This window comes from Mobula birostris, chromosome 1 (assembly GCF_030028105.1).
Source record: "Mobula birostris isolate sMobBir1 chromosome 1, sMobBir1.hap1, whole genome shotgun sequence".
Lineage (NCBI taxonomy): Eukaryota > Metazoa > Chordata > Chondrichthyes > Myliobatiformes > Myliobatidae > Mobula > Mobula birostris.
In genome coordinates, this window is record NC_092370.1 from 96,659,614 (window position 1) to 96,680,226 (window position 20,613).

Sequence of the window (20,613 nt, forward strand, 5' to 3'; positions counted from 1 at the left end):
CTGTTTCAATAAATCTGCAAGACAAAGTAATTTTTTGTAATAATTTTAAATCAGCATTCATTGGATAAATATGTAAACAAAATGCTCAGAAAGGAAACGTGACATTGTGTTTCCATTCCAGCAAAGACCAAAGGATGTTAAGTAACAGTCATTTTCAAAACGATGAAGCTCTCTAAGGAAACTAAATGGACATCACCAATTTTGTATAAAAGGGACAAAGCTGGATGAAGTTGGTCCGAAGAGATAGTTTTACAAATTTGTAATGCAGTTGTGGAATTTTGCATCCTCGTTGAACTTTATGAACTTGGATGCCTGCATCTGAATAATATTTGTGGTCACTAATTCTCAAAATAATTCTAGGGACTTGAGCCTGAAATCCAAAGGTAAGTGAAGCACAACACTGTAAGCCTAAATGAATATAATGAACACTTCCACATATAAAAGGTAGAATTGAAGTTTAAAAGGCCAAATTCTCTCTACTGTCCATATGCTGAGACAGTTCTAGTGACATTCAGAGCGGTTGCAGATAGCATTCCTGTTCCTGAAATGGATAGGCCAAAGGCATAAGTAATATGGGTCTTAACTCCTATTACCATCAGGCTAGTCAACCACAGATAGCTAAAACAAGGCTTCATACAGGCACTTCAGTTCCAATGGTGCAAATGTGTTAAAAGCAATAACTTTGCACTTTTTAAACTTTTACTTTTTGCCTTGTTAAGTATATGCATCTTCCCAACATATTTAAAGCATTTAGCAATCAAAATAAGCTAATGTTAAACCTTACTCAATAGAAGGGAAGCTTGTTTTCAAGCAATGAATCAATAATTCTATTGCATCTTTAAAGAAGATGCAAATCACAACCATTAGGTAAAGATGAACAATAAACCAGTCTTTGTGAGGCACTACAATCTAGAATTCTAATTATTCTTGCATCTTTATTAATGACAGGTTAAGGGCTATACTAGAAGGTAAAGCAAATGCAATAACGCTATGGAAAAAGATTACCTGATTGACCTGAATCTGTAAGATTTATCTACTTCTGCAAACCAATAAATCAAAACATGTCTACTTTTGAAAATCTAACACTAAAATTACTATAATGATCTTTAGCATCACAACTGAGATTGTCTTGGATAGTATCAAGGAAAGAATTCATTTGTTGGAGATCAACGTTGCAAAACTCAAATCGCGAGAATGGTTATCTGCTTAGCATTACTAAATGCTGCTGCAATCAGCAAAGAGTTAAACATTGAAAACAAACAAATTTAGAACTGACTCTTCACCTACAAACAATGTGCAAAATGAAGTCATGTAGTAAATGCTCACACTGTGTACATTCTGTTTTCCCTCTTGCCTATTCTTTCTGTTCTCAGATACTCCGCAGAAAACCCAGGACATCTCATGTGAGGTAAACGTGATTGTGCCTGCATCTGCCCATGTCTCTCCTTTTAAGAAAGTTTTGTTTGAATGTTCCAGTAAATTCAGCCTGAATGCCATACTCGTATAGTGAGGAAGGGAGGGAAGGGGGAGAGAGAGAAAGATACACAGAGAGAAAGGGAGAGATACAGAGAGAGGTAGGGAGATAGACAGGGGTCAAAAAGTCATAAAAATACTACAGCACAGAAACAGGCCCTTTGGTCCATCTAGTCCATGCTGAACCATTAATCTGCCTTGTCCCATCAACCAGCACCTTGACCATAGCCCTCCGTATCCCTTCCATCCATGTATCTATCCAAACATCTCATAAATTTTGAAATCAATACCACATCCACCACATGCACTGGCAGCTCATTCCACACTCTCACCAACCTGAGTGAAAAAGTTCCCTCTCATGTTCCCTTTAAACATTTCACCTTTCACCCTTAACCCCCCATGACCTCTAGTTGTAGTCTCACCCAATCTTAGTGGAAAAAGGCTGCTTGCATTTACTCTATCTGCATCCCTTATAACTTTGTATACTTCCATCAAATCTTCCCTCAATCTTCTACATTCTGTTCAACCTTACCCTATAACTCAGGTCCTCAAGTCCTGGCAACAAAGCTGCAAACTTTCTCTGCACTCTTTCAATCTTATTTACTTTTCCTGTGGTAGGTGACCAAAACTGCACACAATACTGGTTTCCCCTGCTATCCGAAGGTAAAGCGTTCCTATGAAACGGTTCGTAAGCTGGAATGTCGTAAAGTGAATAGGCAATTACCATTTATTAATATGGGAAAAATTTTTGAATGTTCCCAGACCCAAAAAATAACCTACAAAATCATGCCCAATAGCACATAAAACCTAAAATAACAGTAACATATAGTAAAAGCAGGAATGAGATGATAAATACACAGCCTATATAAAGTAGAAATACTTTCCTGCAGCACCGTCTAGCGCAGCAAAAATCTCACGGCAGCACTCTCGGCAGAAACACTCTCCCCAGTAACCTTTAAAGCTATGAAGCTGCCAAATCATACCAAATAACACATAAAAATACACAGCCTATATAAAGTAGAAATAATGTATGTACAGCGTAGTTTCACTTACCGGAATTGGGAAGACTCCAATAAATTGCAGTTTCATCACAGTTAAACACTTGCTTATACAAATAACCACCTTCTGTAATTATTTTCTTCAGTTCTGCTGGGAACTTTTCGGCAGCTTCAGTATCAGCCGAAGCACTCTCTCCAGTAAACGTTAAACTATGAAGCTCCCCTTGCCTCAGAAACCGATCATACCACCCATGACTACCTTTAAATTCCACTTTCGCAACACTTCTATCACCATCATCCAGTCCTTTCTGTTTCAGCTTATTTAAAAGACTGACTGGTTTCTCCTTAAGTATAAGAAAACTTAACGGAACACCACACTTTGTACACCCATCAATCCACTCAAGCAATAGACTTTACATTTTATCCGTCATTGAATGCCGACAAAGAGAGACCACTTTGCTACGATCAGAACCAACAGTAACATTGGCAGCTTTCAAAATTCTTTCTCTCTGCGTATAAATAGTGCGAATGGTGGATGCAGGCAAGTTCAACGCGCGGACAATGTCCTTACTTCGTTCACCACGATCGAAACGTTTAATTATGTCTAGCTTTACGCTGTGTAACAGCCTTACAAGCTCTTTTAGGCTTTTCCGATATCTTAGAACTCATCTTGCTAATGGATGCAGAAAATAAATCGAGATAAAGCATGTGTTTAAGCAATGGCAGCTAGAATGCAGTTCCGGGGGTGGAGCTTGGCTGTTCGGGTACATGCTGCCTTTTTCGTGTACTGCCTGTTTTCATAACAGTGAAAACACCTTCTGTTAAAAACAGGTAACTAATGTTGGTCTTTTGTAACAGCGAGGTGTCGTAAAGTGAACGTTTGGAAAACGGGGGCCACCTGTACTCCAAATTAGGCCTCACCAACATCTTACACATTTTAAAAATATCATCCCAACACCTGTACTCAATACAATGAATTTTGGCTAATGTGCCAAAAGCTTTTTTAAGACCTTATCTATCTGTGATGCCCACATTCAAGGAATTGTGGATCTGTATTCCCAGATCCCTCGGTTCTACCAAGTTACTCACTACCCTACCGCTAACTGTGTTATAACATACTAGATAACAAACAACAACAAATCCAGCAATGATTCCTGTGGCACACCATAGTCACAGTCCTCCAGTCAGAGAATCAATCATCTACAACCACTCTCTGGCTTCTCCCACAAAGCTAATGTCTGATCCAATTTACTACCTCATCATGAATACCAAGCAACTGAACCTTCTTCACCTAACTCCCTTGTCAAAACCTTGCTAAAGTCTATGCAGACAACATCCACTGCCTTACCCTCATCAACCTTCCTGTTAACTTCCTTAAAAAGAAACTCTTTAAGATTGGTTAGACACGATTTAGAACACATAAAGCCATGAAGATTGTCCCTAGTCAGTCCCTGTCTATCCAAATACTTATATAGCAGATCCCTTAGAATACCTTTCAATAACATTCCCATAACTGATGTCAGTTTACCAGCCTATAATTGTCTAGCTTATTCTTAGAACCTATCTCAAACACAGAACAACATTAGCTATCCTTCAATCCTTTAGCACCTCACCAGTAGCTAAAATACATATCTCTGCAAGGGCCCCCTACAATTTCTGCACTAGCTTTCCACAGGGTCTGAGGTAGCATGTCGTCAGGCCATGGTTCGTATCCACTATATTTTGCTTCAAGACAGCAAACATCTTCTCCCCTGTAATCTTTATAGGATCCAAGATCTCACTGCTGCATTGCCTCACATTTATAGACTCTTGCATCTTGCGAGTAAATAGAGATGCAAAAAAACATCAAAGATCTCCCCCACCTCTTTCAGTTCCATGCGTAGATTACCACTCTGAACTTCCAAAAGACCAATTCTGTCCCTTGCTCTCCCTTTGCTCTTAATATATCTGTAAAAGCTCTTCAGATTCTCCCTCATCTTGTCTGCTAGAGCACCCTCATGTCTTCTTTTAGCCCTCCTGATTTCCTTATGTGCTCTCTTGCATTTCATATAATTTTCAAGTACCTCACTTGTTCCTCCCTGCCTATACCTGTTATGCACCTCCTTCTTTTTCTTAACCAGTGCCTCAATATCTCTCAAAAACCAAGGTTCCCTAAACGTGTTATTTTTGCCTTTTACTCTGACAAGAATACCCAAACTTTGTTCTCTCAAAGTTTCACTTTTGAAGGCCTCCCACTTACCAAGCACACCTTTACTAGAAAAGAACCTGTTAGATCCTTTATAATACCATCAAAACTGGACCTTCTCCAATTTAGAATCCCAACCCAAGGACCGAACCTATCTTTTTCCATAATTACCTTGAAACTAATGGTATTATAATCACTAGATGCAAAGTGTTCTGCTACAATATCTTCTGTCACCCTCTTAGACTCATTCTCTAATAGGAGATCTATACTACACTCTTTCTAGTTGGGATTTTGGGACTTGTATGCACTGATTAAAGAAACTTTCCAGAACACCTCTGACAAACTCCTTCCCATCCGGCCCTTTTACGGCATGTGAGTCCCAGTCAATATCTGGAAAGTTAAAATCACCTATCATCACAACTTCATGTTTCTTGCAACGGTTTATGACAAGTTTGTTCCTCTAAATCCTGTGGACTCTTGGGTGGTCCATAATATAACCCCAGTAACTTGGTTATTCCTTTCTTATTCCTCAATTTCTCCAAAATAGCATCAGTAGACAAGCTGTTCAGTTTGCCCTGTCTGAGCACTGCCATGCCATTTTCCCTGTCTTGTAATGCCAGTCCTCCTCCTTTAATCCTTCCAGCCCTTTCATGTCCAATTACAGCAGAACCCCAGAACATTGACCTGCCAGTCCTGTCCCTCCTGTAACCAAGTCTCACTAATGGCTACAATGTCATAATTACACATGCTGATCCATGGCCTAAGTTTATCCGCCTTTCCTACAATACTCCTTGCATTGAAATATACAAAGTTCAGAACATTACTCCCACAATGCTCAATCTTTTGATTCGTGACTTTGTATGTAGGCCCTTTCTCCACAACCACTCCACTATCTATTCTGGTGCTCTTGTTCCCATCCCTTGGCAACTCTAGTTTAAACCTGCTAAGTGCAGAACTAACAAGGCTAGGATATCAGTCCCGTTACTGTCCGGTTGCAAAGTGACCCTCTGTACAGGTCCATCTTCCCTGGAAGTGAGCCCAGTGATCCAAAAATCTGAAGCTTTCCCTCCTGCACTAACTCCTTAGCCTCATGTTAAATTGTCTGACATTATTAGCTCTGGTCTCCCTGGCATGTGGCATGGGCAGGAATTCTGAGATCACACACCTGGAGGTCCTATCCTGTAGGTTAACTTAACACCTAACTCCCTGAACTCACATTGCAGGGACACGTCACCCATCCGACCCACATCATTGGTACTGACATGGACCAGACAATTGGTAGCTCACTCTCACACTTAAGAACGCTGTAGACTTGATCTGAGATGTCCCCAATGCTGGCATCTAGGAAGCAACAATCCTTCTGAGAATCACATTCTTGTCCGCAGAACCTCCTTTACTTTCCCCTAACCAACGAATCCTCTCTCTGGCGCACCTCACGGATGTGTGTTAACCCACAGCTCTACTCTCTCTACAGCCATGACTGTGTGTCTGGGCACAGCTCAAATGCCATCTATAAATTTGCTGATGACACAACTATTGTCAGCAGAACTTCAGACATTGCTGAGAAGACAGATCAGCTGGTTGAATGGTGTCATAGCAACAACCTTGCACTCATTGTCAGTAAGAGCAGAGAAATGATTGTGGACTTCAGAAAGGAATAAGATGAGGGAACACACACCATTCCTCATTGAGAGATCAGAAGTGGAAAGGATGAAAAATTTCAAGTTCCTGGGTGTAATATCTCTGAGGATCTATTAGTGCAGTTACAAAGAAGGCAACTATACTTCATTAGGAATTTGAAGAGATTTGGTACATCACCAAAAACACTCGCAAATTTCTACAGATGTATCATGAACAGCATTCTGACTGGCTACATCACCGTCTGGTTTTGGGGAGTGTCACTGCACAGGATCAAATCAAGCTTCAGAAAGTTGTAAACTCAGTCAGCTCCACCTATGGCACTGGCCTGCCCAGCATCCAGGCATCAATCATTAAGGACCCCCATCACCAGGAGATGAAGAGAAATAGAAGCCTGCAGACACATACTCAATGATTTAGGAATGGCTTCTCCCCTCCCCCTCCCCCCCCCCGCTATTAGATTTCTGAATGGACATTGAACCCATGAACACTATTGCACTATATTTTGTTTTCTCTTTTTGCACAATTAATTTAACTTTGTAAATATGTACAGCACTGTGCAAAAGTCTTAAGCACATATATATAACTAGGTGCCTAAAACTTCTGCAATGTACTGTATTTGTCAATGCGGAGCAGAGATTAAGTTTGTAAATCTGGCAGGAGCAAAGCAAATTGGGAATGGTGAGGGCAGAGCACCATGGGATATGTGTAGGACAGGTGCACTAGGACTACTAACAGCAGGGGTGGGGAGTGGATGCAGACACCAACACTGAGACATCAGGCAAGGTCATTTGGCTTAGTGATCATTACAGAATGTCTCTCTGGTGCTTCCTGCTCCCTCCCCTCTCCCTTCACCTTTTCCCAAACATGAATCCCTCTCCCTGCCCCTTTCCCACTCTCAGTCGACAAGAGAGACCCATATCAGAATAGGGTTTATCATAAGATCACAGGACAAAGGAGCAGAATTAGGCCATTCAGCCCATCGAGTCTGTTTTGCCATTCCATCATGGCTGATCCTGGATCCCATCCAACCCCATACACCTGCCTTCCCACCATAAACATTGATGCCCTGACCAATCAGGAAACTACCAATTTTGCTTTAAATATACCCATAGTCTTGGCCTGCACAGTTATCTGTGGCAGAGCATTCCACAAATTCACTACTCTCCTCCTTACCTCTGTTCTGAAGGGTCACCCCTCACTTTTGAGGCTGTGCCTGCTGGTTCTGGACACCCGCACCAGAGGAAACATCCTCTTCAGATCCACCATATCCAGCATTTCAACATTTGTTCAGTTTCAGTGAGATCCCCACACATTCTTTTAAATTCCAGTGAGTACAGGCCCAAAGTTGCCCAGGGCTCATATGTTAATCCCTTCATTCCCAGAATCACTGACATTATGTCATGAAATATGTTTATTTCAGTAGCAGCTGTACAATGCAATAAGTAAAATTACAACAGTACTGTGCATAAGTCTTAGACGCCCTGGCTACATATACAAGGGGTGATTGATAAGGTCATGGCCTAAGGTAGAAGGAGTCAATTTTAGAAAACCTAGCACATTTATTTTTCAACATAGTCCCATACTACATTTAGTAAAGCAGTTATGGAGCATACGATCCCTTCTTTGTAGAAGTCGGCCTCTTGGCCCTCCAGAAGTGGTCCACAGGGGTGATTTGTAAGCTTGTGGCCTAAGGTAGAAGGAGATGAGTTATACAGCTCTCATTACATACACATGCAGTTCACCTCTTTGAGAGATTATGCAGAAAGTTTGAAGTTAATTACTCATCTCTTTCTACCTTAGGCCACGAACTTATCAATCATCCCTGCTGTGGACCACTTCTGGAGGTCCAAGACGCTGACTTCTACAAAGAAGGGATCCGTATGCTCCACGACTGCTGGACTAAGTGTATGAATGTAGGAGGGGACTATGTTGAAAAATAAATGTGATAGGTTTTCTAAAATTGACTCCTTCTTATCAATCATCCCTCGTGTAAGGGGGTTTCGACTTTTATGTTACTGCGGAGGCTAATTAAAATGGCGTCTTTGTTATGTTAATCTGAGGAATGCGGCTTTGTTGTGTTAAACGCTGAGAAAGTTTGCGCTAACAGTTTGTTTTTGTTTTAGTGTGTGATAAGAGAGTGCTATTAACCAATTGGGATAGTTGTTATGGTTTTGGTGTATTTGAAGATACTGTATGCGCGGGGTTTTGGGGGAGAAGGCGGGAGAGCGATACAGAGGATAGACGAGGTGCTGTGAGTCCGCTAACGGGGTCGGACCCCGAGCAGGACATTCGGCGAGGAAACGGAGACGGACTCGTGTGGAGCGTCTGGTCGACCACCGTTGTTGGTCCCAGGCGGTCAGTCGAGGTGGTCCGAGGGGTCGCAGGGTGAAGAAGAAGGTCCTTGAGCTCCAACTGTTTTTGTGCACGAAGAGATTCACCTTTGATAAGTGTGGCGCCTTTTATTTTCCTTTTATATTTTATTCTCTTTTAAATATATAGTTCCAGTAATATCTATAAACTGTAAATCATTTAACTGCATCTGGTGTATTGTCTGTTATTTGGGCAGGGTGGGGTACATCACACAAATGAATTATCCAGTTTGGCGGGGCCGAGGCTGTTTCCCTAGACGACAGCGAGCCGAGCGACCCTGAGGGTGGCCGGGGGGGCTACACTCGTATATGCCTAAGACTTTTGCACAGAACTGTATATACTTCTTACTGCAATTTACAGTTTTTATTATGTATTTCAATGTACTGCCATCATATAACAACAAATTTTATGACATGGGATTCTGATTAGTACAGCTTGCCTCTCTCTTCTCCTCCCTTCCCTTCTGAGCCTTCCTTCCATGTTATACAGTTCCTATAAAAGGTATTCATTTCCCTTTGAAGTTTTCATGTTTTATTGTTTTACAACATTGAATCACAGTGGATTTAATTTGGCTTTTTTCACACCGTTCAACAGAAAAAGACGCTTTTATGTCCATGTGAAAACAGATCCCTACAAAGTGATCAAAAGTAATTATAAATATATAACACAAAATAATTGATTGCATTCATCCCCTTCTAGTCAGTATTTAGCAGAGGCACCTCTGGCAGCAATTACAGCCTTGGGTCTGTGTGGATAGGTCTCTATCAGCTTTGCACATCTGGACACTGCAATTTTCCCTCATTCTTCTTTACAAAACTGTGGGGATGATGACAGAATAGCCCATTACAAGTCTAGCCCCAAACACTCATTTGGATTGAGGTCTGGACTCTGACTTGGCCACTTCAGGATATTAACTTTGTTGTTTTTAAGCTATTCTTGTGTAGCTTTGGATTTATGCTTGGGTCATTGTCTTGCAGGAAAACAAACCTTCTCCCAAGTCACAGTTTTCTTGCAAACTGCATCAGGTTTTTGTCCAGGATTTCCCTGCCTTTTGCTGCATTCATTTTACCCTCAACCTTCACAAGCCTTCCAGGGCTAGCTGCAGTGAATCATCCCTGTAGCATGATGCTGCCACCACCAAGCTTTATGCCAAACATAGTGATTTGTCTGGTGGCCTAAAAGCTCAATTTTGGTTTCGTCAAACCATACAACCTTCTTCCAGCTGACTTTGGAGTCCCCCACATGCCTTCTGGTAAACTCTAGCTGAGATTTCATGTGAATCTTTTCAACAGTGGTTTTCTCTTTGCCACACTCACAAAAAGCTGCGACTGGTGAAGCATCTGGGCAACAGTTGTTGTATGCACAAAATAATCTGCAGATGCTGGTGTCAAAGCAACACTCACAACAAGCTGGAGGGACTCAGCAGGTCGGCCCAAACCATCGTCTGATCGTTTCCACGGATGCTGCCCGACCTGCTGAGTCCCTCCAGCTTGTTGTGTATTGTTGTATGTGCAGTCTCCCCCAGCCCAGCCACTGAAGCTTGTAACTCCTCCAGAGCTGTCATAGATCTTTTGGTGGCCTCCCTCAATAGTCCCCTTCTTGCACGGTCACTCAGTTTTTGAGGATGGCCTACTCTAGGCAGATTTATAGTTGTGCACTATTCTTTCCACTTCTTGATGATTGACATACCCTGTAACTGTACACCAAGGGATATTCAGTGACTTGGAAATTTTCTTGTATCCATCTCCTGACTTGTGCTTTTCAATGACCTTTACGCGGAGTTGCTAGGAGTGTTCTTTTGTCTTCCTGGTGTAGTTTTAGCCAGGATACTGACTCACCAGCAGATGGACCTTCCAGATATCGGTGTATTTTTACGAGAATCAATTGAAACACCTTGACTGCACATGGTGATATCCATTTAACTATTTATGTGACTTCTAAAACCAAATGGCTGCACCAGTGATGATTTGGTGTGTCATATTAAAGAGGGTGAATACTTGTGCAATGAATTATTTTGTGTTTTATGTTTTATATTTGCAATTAATTTAGATCACTTTGTTGAGATCTGTTTTCACTTTGACACCAAAGAGTCTTTTTCTGTCGAAAAAAAGCCAAATTAAATCCACTATGTTTCAGCGTTGTGAAACAATAAAACAGGAAAACTTCGGGGGGGGGTGAATATTTTTTATAGGCACTGTATGTCAATCACTTGGTTGATGGAATTTGTAGCCAAGTTTGCGGACAATACCAAGAAAGGTGGAGGGGCTGGTACTAGAGGAGGCAGAGGCTGCAGGAAAGCTTAGACAGATCAGGAGAATGGGCAAAAAGGTGGCAAATGAAATACAGTGCCAGGAAGTTATGGTCATGCATTTTGGTAGAAGAAATAAAAGCATAAACTATTTTCTAAGTGGAGAGAAAATTCAAAAATCCAAGGTGCAAGTGGACTTGGAAGCCCTCATGCAGGATTCCCTAAAGGTTAACTTGCAAGTTGAATCTGCAGTGAGGAAGGCAAATGCAATGTTAGCATTCATTTTGAGAGGACTAGAATATAAAAACAAAAGAGTATGTTTCCTACGGTGAAGGAGTCTAGGATAAGAGCACGCAGCATCAGAATAGAGGGATGTCCATTTAGAACAGAGATGAGGATGAACTTCTTTAGTCAGAGAATGATGAATCTGGGGAATTCATTGCTATAGACAGATGTAAATGCCAAGTCATTTGGTATATTTAAGGCAGAAGATGATGGAATCTTGATTAGTCCGGGCATTAGGGGTTACAGGGAGAAGGCAGAAGATTGGTGTTGACAGGGAAATGAATCAGCCATGATGAAATGGTGGAGTAGACTCGATAGGCCAAATGGCCTAAATCTGCTCCTATATCTTATAGTCTTATGTCTCATGGTGGCACAGTGCCAATCTTGTTGCCAGAGACCTGACCGCTGTGAATTTCCTCTGCTTGCTCATCCCCAACCCCCCCCCAAATGTACCTAAAGTATTATACCTGTCATTGAGGGGAACTGCCACAATGTACTCTGCACTGGCTGCCTAGTCCCTTTCCCACCTCCTGACGGTCACCCAGTTACACCTGTCCTGCACTTTACGTATAACTATCTCCCTGTATGTCCTGTATCCCTCGGCCTCCTGAATATCCAGTTCCAGCTCCAGCTCTTTCACACAGTCTAGTAGAAACTACAGCTAGGTGCAATTTTTGTTTGAGTGGTTTATCAGGGACTACATCCAACATCCCGCAAGTGGAGCATCTCACTATCCTCTCTGGCATCCCCACTGCTCTAAATGTGCAATGAGAAAAAAAGAAAGAATAATTAATGAAAAAAAATCAACCTACTGAGAGACCTACGTCTCTCCTCTAGGAAGCCTTGATGAGTCAAAGCCTCAACTCCCAATCCAATACTGGCCCATTCTCACAAAGGCCACTCCACTTCAATCTAACTTCTTTTTATTGGTCCTTGCCAAGTGCCTAATTATGCATAATCCATTATCTCCTCTAGGACTGTGGCGTGCAGAATGTGCTGACTGCCCCGCTTACTTCTTTTAAACTCTCTCCCCCTCTATGCAACTCAGTGTGTCCTCAGCACTGTGGCATGCAAAATGAGAGAGCTACAGAGGTAGAGAGAAAGTTTGATTAGAGGGAGGCATGAGGCAATGATTTTCCAGGGCTCTTTCCCCACTTTCATCTTGAAAGGGCATGGAGCTGAAATTCCAGTGGATGGTAGACAAAACTGCCCCATTCAACAATAAATCTGAACTTTCTAAATTCCTGAAATATAAAACAATCATTTACACATAGCCTAACTTAAATTAAAAAAAAAATGGAATCATGAATTTTCAGTCACAAATTAACACATACTGCAGATATAAGGATGTTAATAACAGTCGCTCTTAAATCAGAAACTTGAGAAAATCTGCAGATGCTGAAAATCCAAACAACACACACACAAAATGCCAGGGGAACTCAGTAGACAAAACGGCATCTATGGAAAAGAGTAAACAGTTGACATTTTGGGCTGAGACACTTCATTGGGATGAGACAAATAATTTGGCATACTTCTATACTTGAATGTGGTCGTGTGAAAATTCCCTTTAGAATACAAAGTAAGCACCAAAGGCAAGAATATGTTCAGTAAGTACTTTGCTTCTTAGCACATTATCTGTGATGGCACAAATATTTTTTAATATAAACCCACCAATTCTATCCATCAATGATCAGGATCAGGAATTCACTTGTACCAGTGTGAAGGGGCTTCATGTCGGAAGCTGTCACTTCCTTGCAGTTCAAACTGATACCAAATAGTCTACTCCATCATCAGTAATACTGGCTGTTTTTGAACAAAAGAAATCTTTTCTTGCCTGTCTGAGAACATTATCAGGAGAAAAAGTAGAGCACATCAATCTGCCTGTGTGTATGAAGCAAACAAATACAGCATTTTACACTCAGTAGAATGGATTCAAAATATCAGTAAGTACTATGAATTACTGATGCTAAAATATCAAAACCCAACCCACCTTGGCAACCCACAAAAAAGCCTGGAACCTAAGGCAAGCAGCTCAAGGTATGACTGCCAATAGTGGAGCCATTAAAATAGGGTTCATACTAAAGGGAATTTTGAGAAAGAGAAAAATGAGGCATGAAGTGATTTGAAAATAAGAGTGAGAACTTTAACAAGGTGGCAGTACTAGATCAGCAGCCAGTTTAGGTCAGCAGGCAGTCATTAAGTTTAATTAAAAAGCACAACTTGTTTGCATTTCTTCTACTTACAAGTTGCTCAACATTATGAATGTGTTTATTTATTGACAAAATTCAGTGTCATAAACATAGAAGGAGCAGGAGTGGGTTTTAAGGCCCTTCAAATCTGTTCTATCACTTAACAAAGTCATGGCTGATCTGATCATGTTCCCTTTCCCCATTCCCCACAACTACTAACTCCCACACCCCCGATCATCCAAAAATTATATGTATTGCAGTCTTGAATATATTCAATGAGTCAGTTTCTCAGCTCTGGAGTGAAGAATTCCAAAGATTTGCAATCCTCTGAGAGAAATACTTACTCCCTCACCTCTGTAATAAATAGGTGCGCCCTTCTCTGAAATTAAACTCCCATATTTCTGCATTTCATTTGGAAAGGGAACATCCTTAGCATCTACTCTGTTAAGACCTTCTAACAAGATTACCTCCCATTCTTCTAAACCAAAATGACTATATGCGCAAACTGGTCAAGCTTTCTTCAGAAGAGAACTCTTTCATCTCAGTGACCCTTCCTGTGAACTGCCTCCCATAAAGGCGTGTTCTTCATTACAAATTCAAACAAAACATGTGCAGTGTTCCATGTTTTCCGTATGCCCTATAAAGCGGAAGTAGTACATTGTCACTTATCTGCCTCATTCTCCTTGCAATAATGACCAAAAGTGTATTCACCTTCTTAATTACTTGCTGTGCTTGTCTCTATTCTCTGTTTTAGAGTACAGCCCAAACCAGATCTCTCTCCATAACATTTGGTTATCTCTCTCCGGTTAAAATATATTCTGTTTTTCTGTTCTTTCTGTCCAAGTTGAAAGCCTAACATTTCCCAACATTACATTTAACCTGTCAAATGATAGCTCCTGTGCTTACCTATATATTTTCATATTCCTCTCATTTACTTTCTCATCAGTCTTTGCACCAGTAGCAAATTTGGTTATAATCCTTCATCATATCATCAATGTGGATAAAATCAAGGTCCCAGACAGACCAGATTGTGAGGTCCCTCCTGACATGCAATTTGCTATCCTAAAAATGACCCCCACTTACTTACACCAGCTCTATGTATTTCAGCTAAGCTATCCTTCATTATAACAGACATCCCACCTCTCCCGGAACTTCCGGGAGTCTCCCGCATATTAATAGTTGGCTCCCTGATGCCCGCAAATTATATACAATATCACGGAAATCAATTTTTTTGAGAGCGAGCGAGAGAAAAGCAAGAGAACGCGCAAGTGACCACGAGAGAGAGTGCATGCACGAGGGAGAGCGTGCGAGCGAGAAAGCAAGCGAGAGCGCGCCATTGCAGAGTGTTCCAAAAAAAATAAAACGTACGTCACCCCAGACTACACTAAAGTGTACCCCTGCCTAATAGGGGTCAAGATAATGACAGTGTTGCTCGCTGCACTGTTTGCAACAATGACTTTTCCATTGCCCATGGTGGGTTAAGACTGTAAAAGACATGTTGAGGTGAGTTTAACAGGTGTCATTCGTTCATTAGCATAGCTAACGTTATTTAAACTAGCTGGCCAGCTGCTAAGGAGCTACTCTACTGCAGACATCCCACCCCTCCCGGAAGTCTCCCACAAATTGATGGTGCTACCTCCCTGAAATGTGTTTTTGTAGGGTAGGATGTCTGTTATAAGCAAGATGAAAGATTATATCTATTGCATTTCCAGTTGCCTCGAATAAGATGCCTTCCCCTTCCCAATCCTCAACACCTCAAATGAATTTAAGAACCTGCGCTTTGCCTATGGCACTTAATTATTGAAATACACTTTTGTAGGGACTGTTGTAAGAATGCTGACACTAGTAGCTCATGTTAAATGAGATGATCCTTCCCATTGACAAGAAATGAGATATTCTTTGATCCATCAGAGCAACTGATAAGATTCTTGGCACCTCCTCTGAGTAATAAAACAGAAAATATTTGCATGATGGCATTGGGCCTAAATGTGGGTCTCAGAGGAGCACATTTGCAGATTCCACATCTAATCTGTTTTGTGACAACTGTGTTTTTTTGATACATGCACCCTGGAGAAACTACACAGGCAGTGTAGAGCAAAATCATTAGCAGCCAGCAGTAATTTTATGTAAGTCCAGAGGGAAAAGGCAGCCTCGTAAATTCCTGGGTGCTAGTAGAGAAAGTTAGCTACCAGAGGTCGTAAACCACGCCGATATGTGTAAGTGATAATGCATTATTGAAACAATGGATGCATCAAAATCGCTAACACAGCATATATGTAATAACAAATAACATGTCTACATTGGCTTTGTATGCTGCTCTGTTAACTGTCCGACATTCTCTCTGTAGTTCCAATCCCTATCGCAGTTAACTCGAGAATCATTGAAATGTCTTCTACTCTGAGGACCTCACACTCTGAGTTCCTTACTGCTATGTTCCCTCCTAATGTAGATTTTAAAAGCTCAGATGGCAAGATAAATGCAGAGTCTTTGAGCTCTTTTATTCAAATAAATTATCCCAGAATGTGAATAAAATGCTTTCCTTACAGCAACTAAGTTAGGTTATTTGACACTTTTCACTGAAAAAAATGTTTCTCACCATTATAATCAAATTCAAAATGTTTTTTTATCTTATTCTGTTTTATAGACATATTGTTTTTACTTACAGTTTCAATGTAGGTGTTGCCAGCAGGACAGTGCTTATTGCTCTTTGCTAAAATTCCTTGAGTAGTGATTTGCCTTCTTGGATTAGTACAATCATGGATGAATCTTCTATGTACACTTTGAAAGGGAGTTTAGCACTATACCTACGTGAAAGCCCACAACATCCATAAAGCCTGTGATCTCTGTCTCAGAGGCCAATGTCAGAACATCCCTCAAGAGGGTGAACCCTCGGAAGGTGCCAGGTCCTGCTGGTGTACTTAGCAGGACACTGAAAACCTGTGATGACCAAATAGCTGGAGTGTTCAAGGACATTTTCAATCTCTCACCACTTCAAAAGGGCACCAATTATACCCGTGTCCAAGAAGAGCAGTGTGAACTGCCTTAATAACTCCAACCTGGTAGCACTCACATTTACTGTGATAAAGCATATGCGAGGCTGGTTACGGCTAGAATGAACTTCTGCCTCAGCAAGGACCAGTATGCACCGTAATTCACCTATTGCCACAACAGGTCTACAATAGACGCAATTTTATTAGCTCTCCGCTTGGCTTTGGAGCACCTAAATGACATCAGAATCTATGCGAGGCTACTTTATATCAGTTGCAGTTTCAACACCATCATCGTCTCAGTACTAACCACAAAACTTCAAAACATGGGTCTTTGTACTAGATCATCAACTTTCCCATTGGGAGACCACAGTCAATATGGATTGGTGATAAGATCTCTTAAGCACTGGCAAACAAAACAGGCACACCTTGAGGATGCATGCTTAGTCCAATGCACTACTCTCTCTACAGTCACGACTGTGTGGTTAGGCATGGCTTAAGCATCATCTACAGATAACACCACTGTTGTTGGGAAAACCTCCGATGGTGACAAAGTGGTGTACAGGAGTGAGATAGTTTGGCCAGTTGAGTGGTGTCACAACAACAACTTCATAAACAAAATCAGTGAACCAAGGAATTAATTGTTGATTTCAGGAGAGGAAAGTAAGGAGAACACACATCAGTGTGTAAAGGGAAAGCAGCTTCAAGTTCCTGGGCATCAGTGTTTTGGAGGATCTAGTCTGGAACCAGCCTACTAATGCAATCACAAAGAAGACGTACCAGAGGCTCTACTTTGTTTAGAGTTTGAGGAGGCTTGGTAGTTACCAAAGACATTTCTATAGATGTACAGTGGAGAGCATTCTGACTGGTTGCTTAGCAGCCTGGCTTGAGCCAATAATGCACAGGATTGCAAGAAGCTGCAAAGAGTTGTAGACTCAGCCAGTTCCGTCTCAGAAACAATCCTTCTCACCTTCTTCAAGATGCAGTGCCTCAAGAAGTCAGCAACCATCGCTGAGGACCCCACCATCTGAGACATGCCCTCTTCCCATTAATACCATCAGGGAGAAACTACAGGAACAGCTTCACCCACCTTGCCATCAGATCTCTGAATGATCCATAAACCCACGAACATGACCACATGATTCTTTTTTATCCATTTTTTATTTTATATTTAAAGTAGATTCATGTCTTTGCACTGTATTGCTGGTACAAACCAACAAATTTCATGTCATAGAAGTTAGTGGTAATCAATCAAATTCTGATTCTGAGAAACGCCAAACACTGTAGGTACTCAGCAAATCAGGTAGCATCTATGGAGGGAATGGACATCATTAATGAGTCCCCATGATGGATCTTGATTCAGCATGTTGACTATTTCCCTCCATAGATGATGCCTGCTAAGTTCCTCCACCATCTTGTCTGCTGCTCTAGATTTCCAGCATATGCAAACTTTCTCATATCTTAGACTCTGAGAAGACACTACCTCAGTTTTTTTAGGCATGTGATATGGGATTTGGATCCAGCATTATTAAAGGAATGGCTATGCTTTTCCTCAGGTAGGATGGTGTGCGAATCAAAGGGAAGACTGCAGGTGGTGGCAGCGTTTCCATGTTTTGTGGTCCTTGTTCAAACTGAAACATTAACCCTGTTTCTCTTCCCACAGATGTTGCTTCATCTGCTGAATATTCTGGCATTAAATGTGTTTATTTTAGATTTCCAGCCACGTTCACAACCATGTTGACCTCTCCTAGTCCATATTTTGGTGCTATAAGGACAACTCTATAAAGTGGCCCTTCTGATTCCATTCCTCTGTCACTTGGAATCAATTCTTTTCTCCTATCTTTCCAGAAACAAAAGAACATACATGGCAAACCTGAAAATCAACTCAACATCAGATATGACACCAAGGTTGTGAATAGTGTTGGTCTCAGTTTCAGACAGCTACCACAGAGTTGGTAGGTATGGAAGATTTTATAGCAGAAACGAAAGACAATGGCATTAGTCCTCCCAATGCTTGAAGAAAATGTCCATTCTCCTTTCCAGGATATTGGGCTGGCAGCCTGACAATTTAGAGACACTAGAGAAAGTGGAAGAGGATATGGTGAGGTGAAACTGGATTTCATCGACATATCTGTGAAAACTCATGCAGTGTTTTCAGAGATACTGCCAAAGATGAGAATGTAAGTAAGGATCAAGATAGGGATAAGGCTGTATTTCTGAGGACTGGCATCCCACATTTTTTCTATTATTACTCACCCACTCTGCATAGCCACTTCGAATAAAGTGGAACACCAAACCAACACTAAACCCTCATGTGTTATTGTTCAGATCTCATCTTCTCAATACTTGGCTACAGTGAATGGGACAGAAACATGCTGATCATCAACAAGAAAACAACCAATGTCGCAATGTTACAAAAACAAAGGAGCTGGTTGTGAACCACAGGAGGAATGAAGACAGGCTAAACCCTATTGACATCGATGAATCCGGGGTTGAGAGGGTGAACAGCTTTAATTTTCTCAGCATACGCATCACCGAGGATCTCGTGTGGTCTGTACATACCAGCTGTGTGGTGAAAAAAGCACAACAGCGCCTCTTTCAGCTCAGACGGTCGAAGAAGTTTGGCATGAGTCCCCAGATGCTAACAACTTTCTACAGGGCTTAAAGCGTCCCAGCTGGCTGCATCTCTACCTGGCATGGGAACTGTACTTCCCCCAATTGCTGAACTCTGCAGAGAGTAGTGTGGACAGCCCAGCATATCTGTAGATGTGAACTTTCCACTATTCAGGTCACTTACAAAGACAGGTGTGTAAAAAGGGCCTGTAGGATCATTGGGGACCCAAGTCACTGCAACCACAAACTGTTCCAGCTGCTACCATCTGGGAAATGATACTGCAGTATAAAACCAACAGGCTCTGGGACATCTTCTTCCACCAGGCCATCAGACTGATTAATTCACGCCGATACAAGTGTATTTCTATGTTATATTGACACACTATTTATTACAAATTACTATAAATTGCACTTTTAGACGGAGATGTAATGTAAAGATTTTTACTCCTCATGTATGTGAAGGATGTAAGTGATAAAGTCAATTCAAATTCAGATCTCTCCAATTGGTACACAAAGTTGCTGGAGCAAATTCACAGGTCAGGCAGCATCTGTGGAGGAAAATGAACAGTCACCATTTTGTGTCGGGACCTTTCATCTGGACTGCCTCTAAGTGAGAGCTCCCACTACAAAGCCTGGATCCTACTGCCCCTCTGTCAGTCTTCAGGTCAAGGTCCCCAACAGTAGGTAGGGGCTAGCTGCTCTTACACTCATATACAACACTAGTATGTTGAAGGGCCTGATCCAGTTCCCTATATTTCCCAGTCCAGATGCTGCTTGACTTGCTGAAATCCTCCAACAACTTGTTTTCTTTTGCTCCAAATTGCAGCATCTAATGATCATCTGCCGTCTCTTGTGTCTATAGTTGGTATATAGGTGTATGCTGGGCCATTGATATTATTGGCAACAGTAAATGCTGGATATGCACTCTTATGCTATTTGTCCTGGTCTCCAAAGTCCAAAGTAGCCAAACTTGAACAACACTTAGATGTTCCCCTTCTCCATTTATGCCTGGCCAACAATCAAATAGCTCAAACAATTATCACAAGGTTATGTCCTCAGCTTCCTACTCTACTTCTTGTACACTCATGAGTGTGTGGCCCGATTCTGCTCTAACTCCATCTACAAGTTTGTAGATGAAACCACTGCAGTGGGTCATATATCAAATAACAATGAGTTGGAGTACAGGAAGGAAACAGAGAGCTTTATGATATGATGTCATTTCAACAACCTTTCTGTGAACGTTTACAAAAGAACTGGTCATTGACTTCAGAAAGGGGAGCAGTGCACAGGCTCTTGCCTATGTCAATGGTGGTGAGATTGAGAGGCTTGACGGCTTCGAGTTCCTTGGTGTGAATATTATCAATAGCCTGTCCTGTCTTGGTTCAGCTACGTTGATGTCATGACCAAGAAAGCTCAACAACTCCTCTACTTCTTCAGGAGGCTAAAGAAATTTGGTATGCCCCGTCAACTCTTACCAACAGCTTGGTATGGCAACTGTCCCGCAAGTAACTGTAAGAAACTACAGAGGGTTGTGAACAGAACTTACCACAACACAAGAACTAGCCTCTCCTCTGTGGACTCTGCCTCAGTAAAACAGCCAGCATAATCAATTATGATTATTTGG

The 20,613-nt window shown here is 41.5% G+C and overlaps 1 protein-coding gene across 4 annotated transcripts in view; it reads right to left on the reverse strand.

Moving 5' to 3' along the window:
- The window catches only part of tsnare1 (T-SNARE Domain Containing 1), a 997,034-nt gene that overhangs the window by 390,961 nt on the left and 585,460 nt on the right, over positions 1-20,613 (reverse strand). The window lies entirely within an intron of this gene.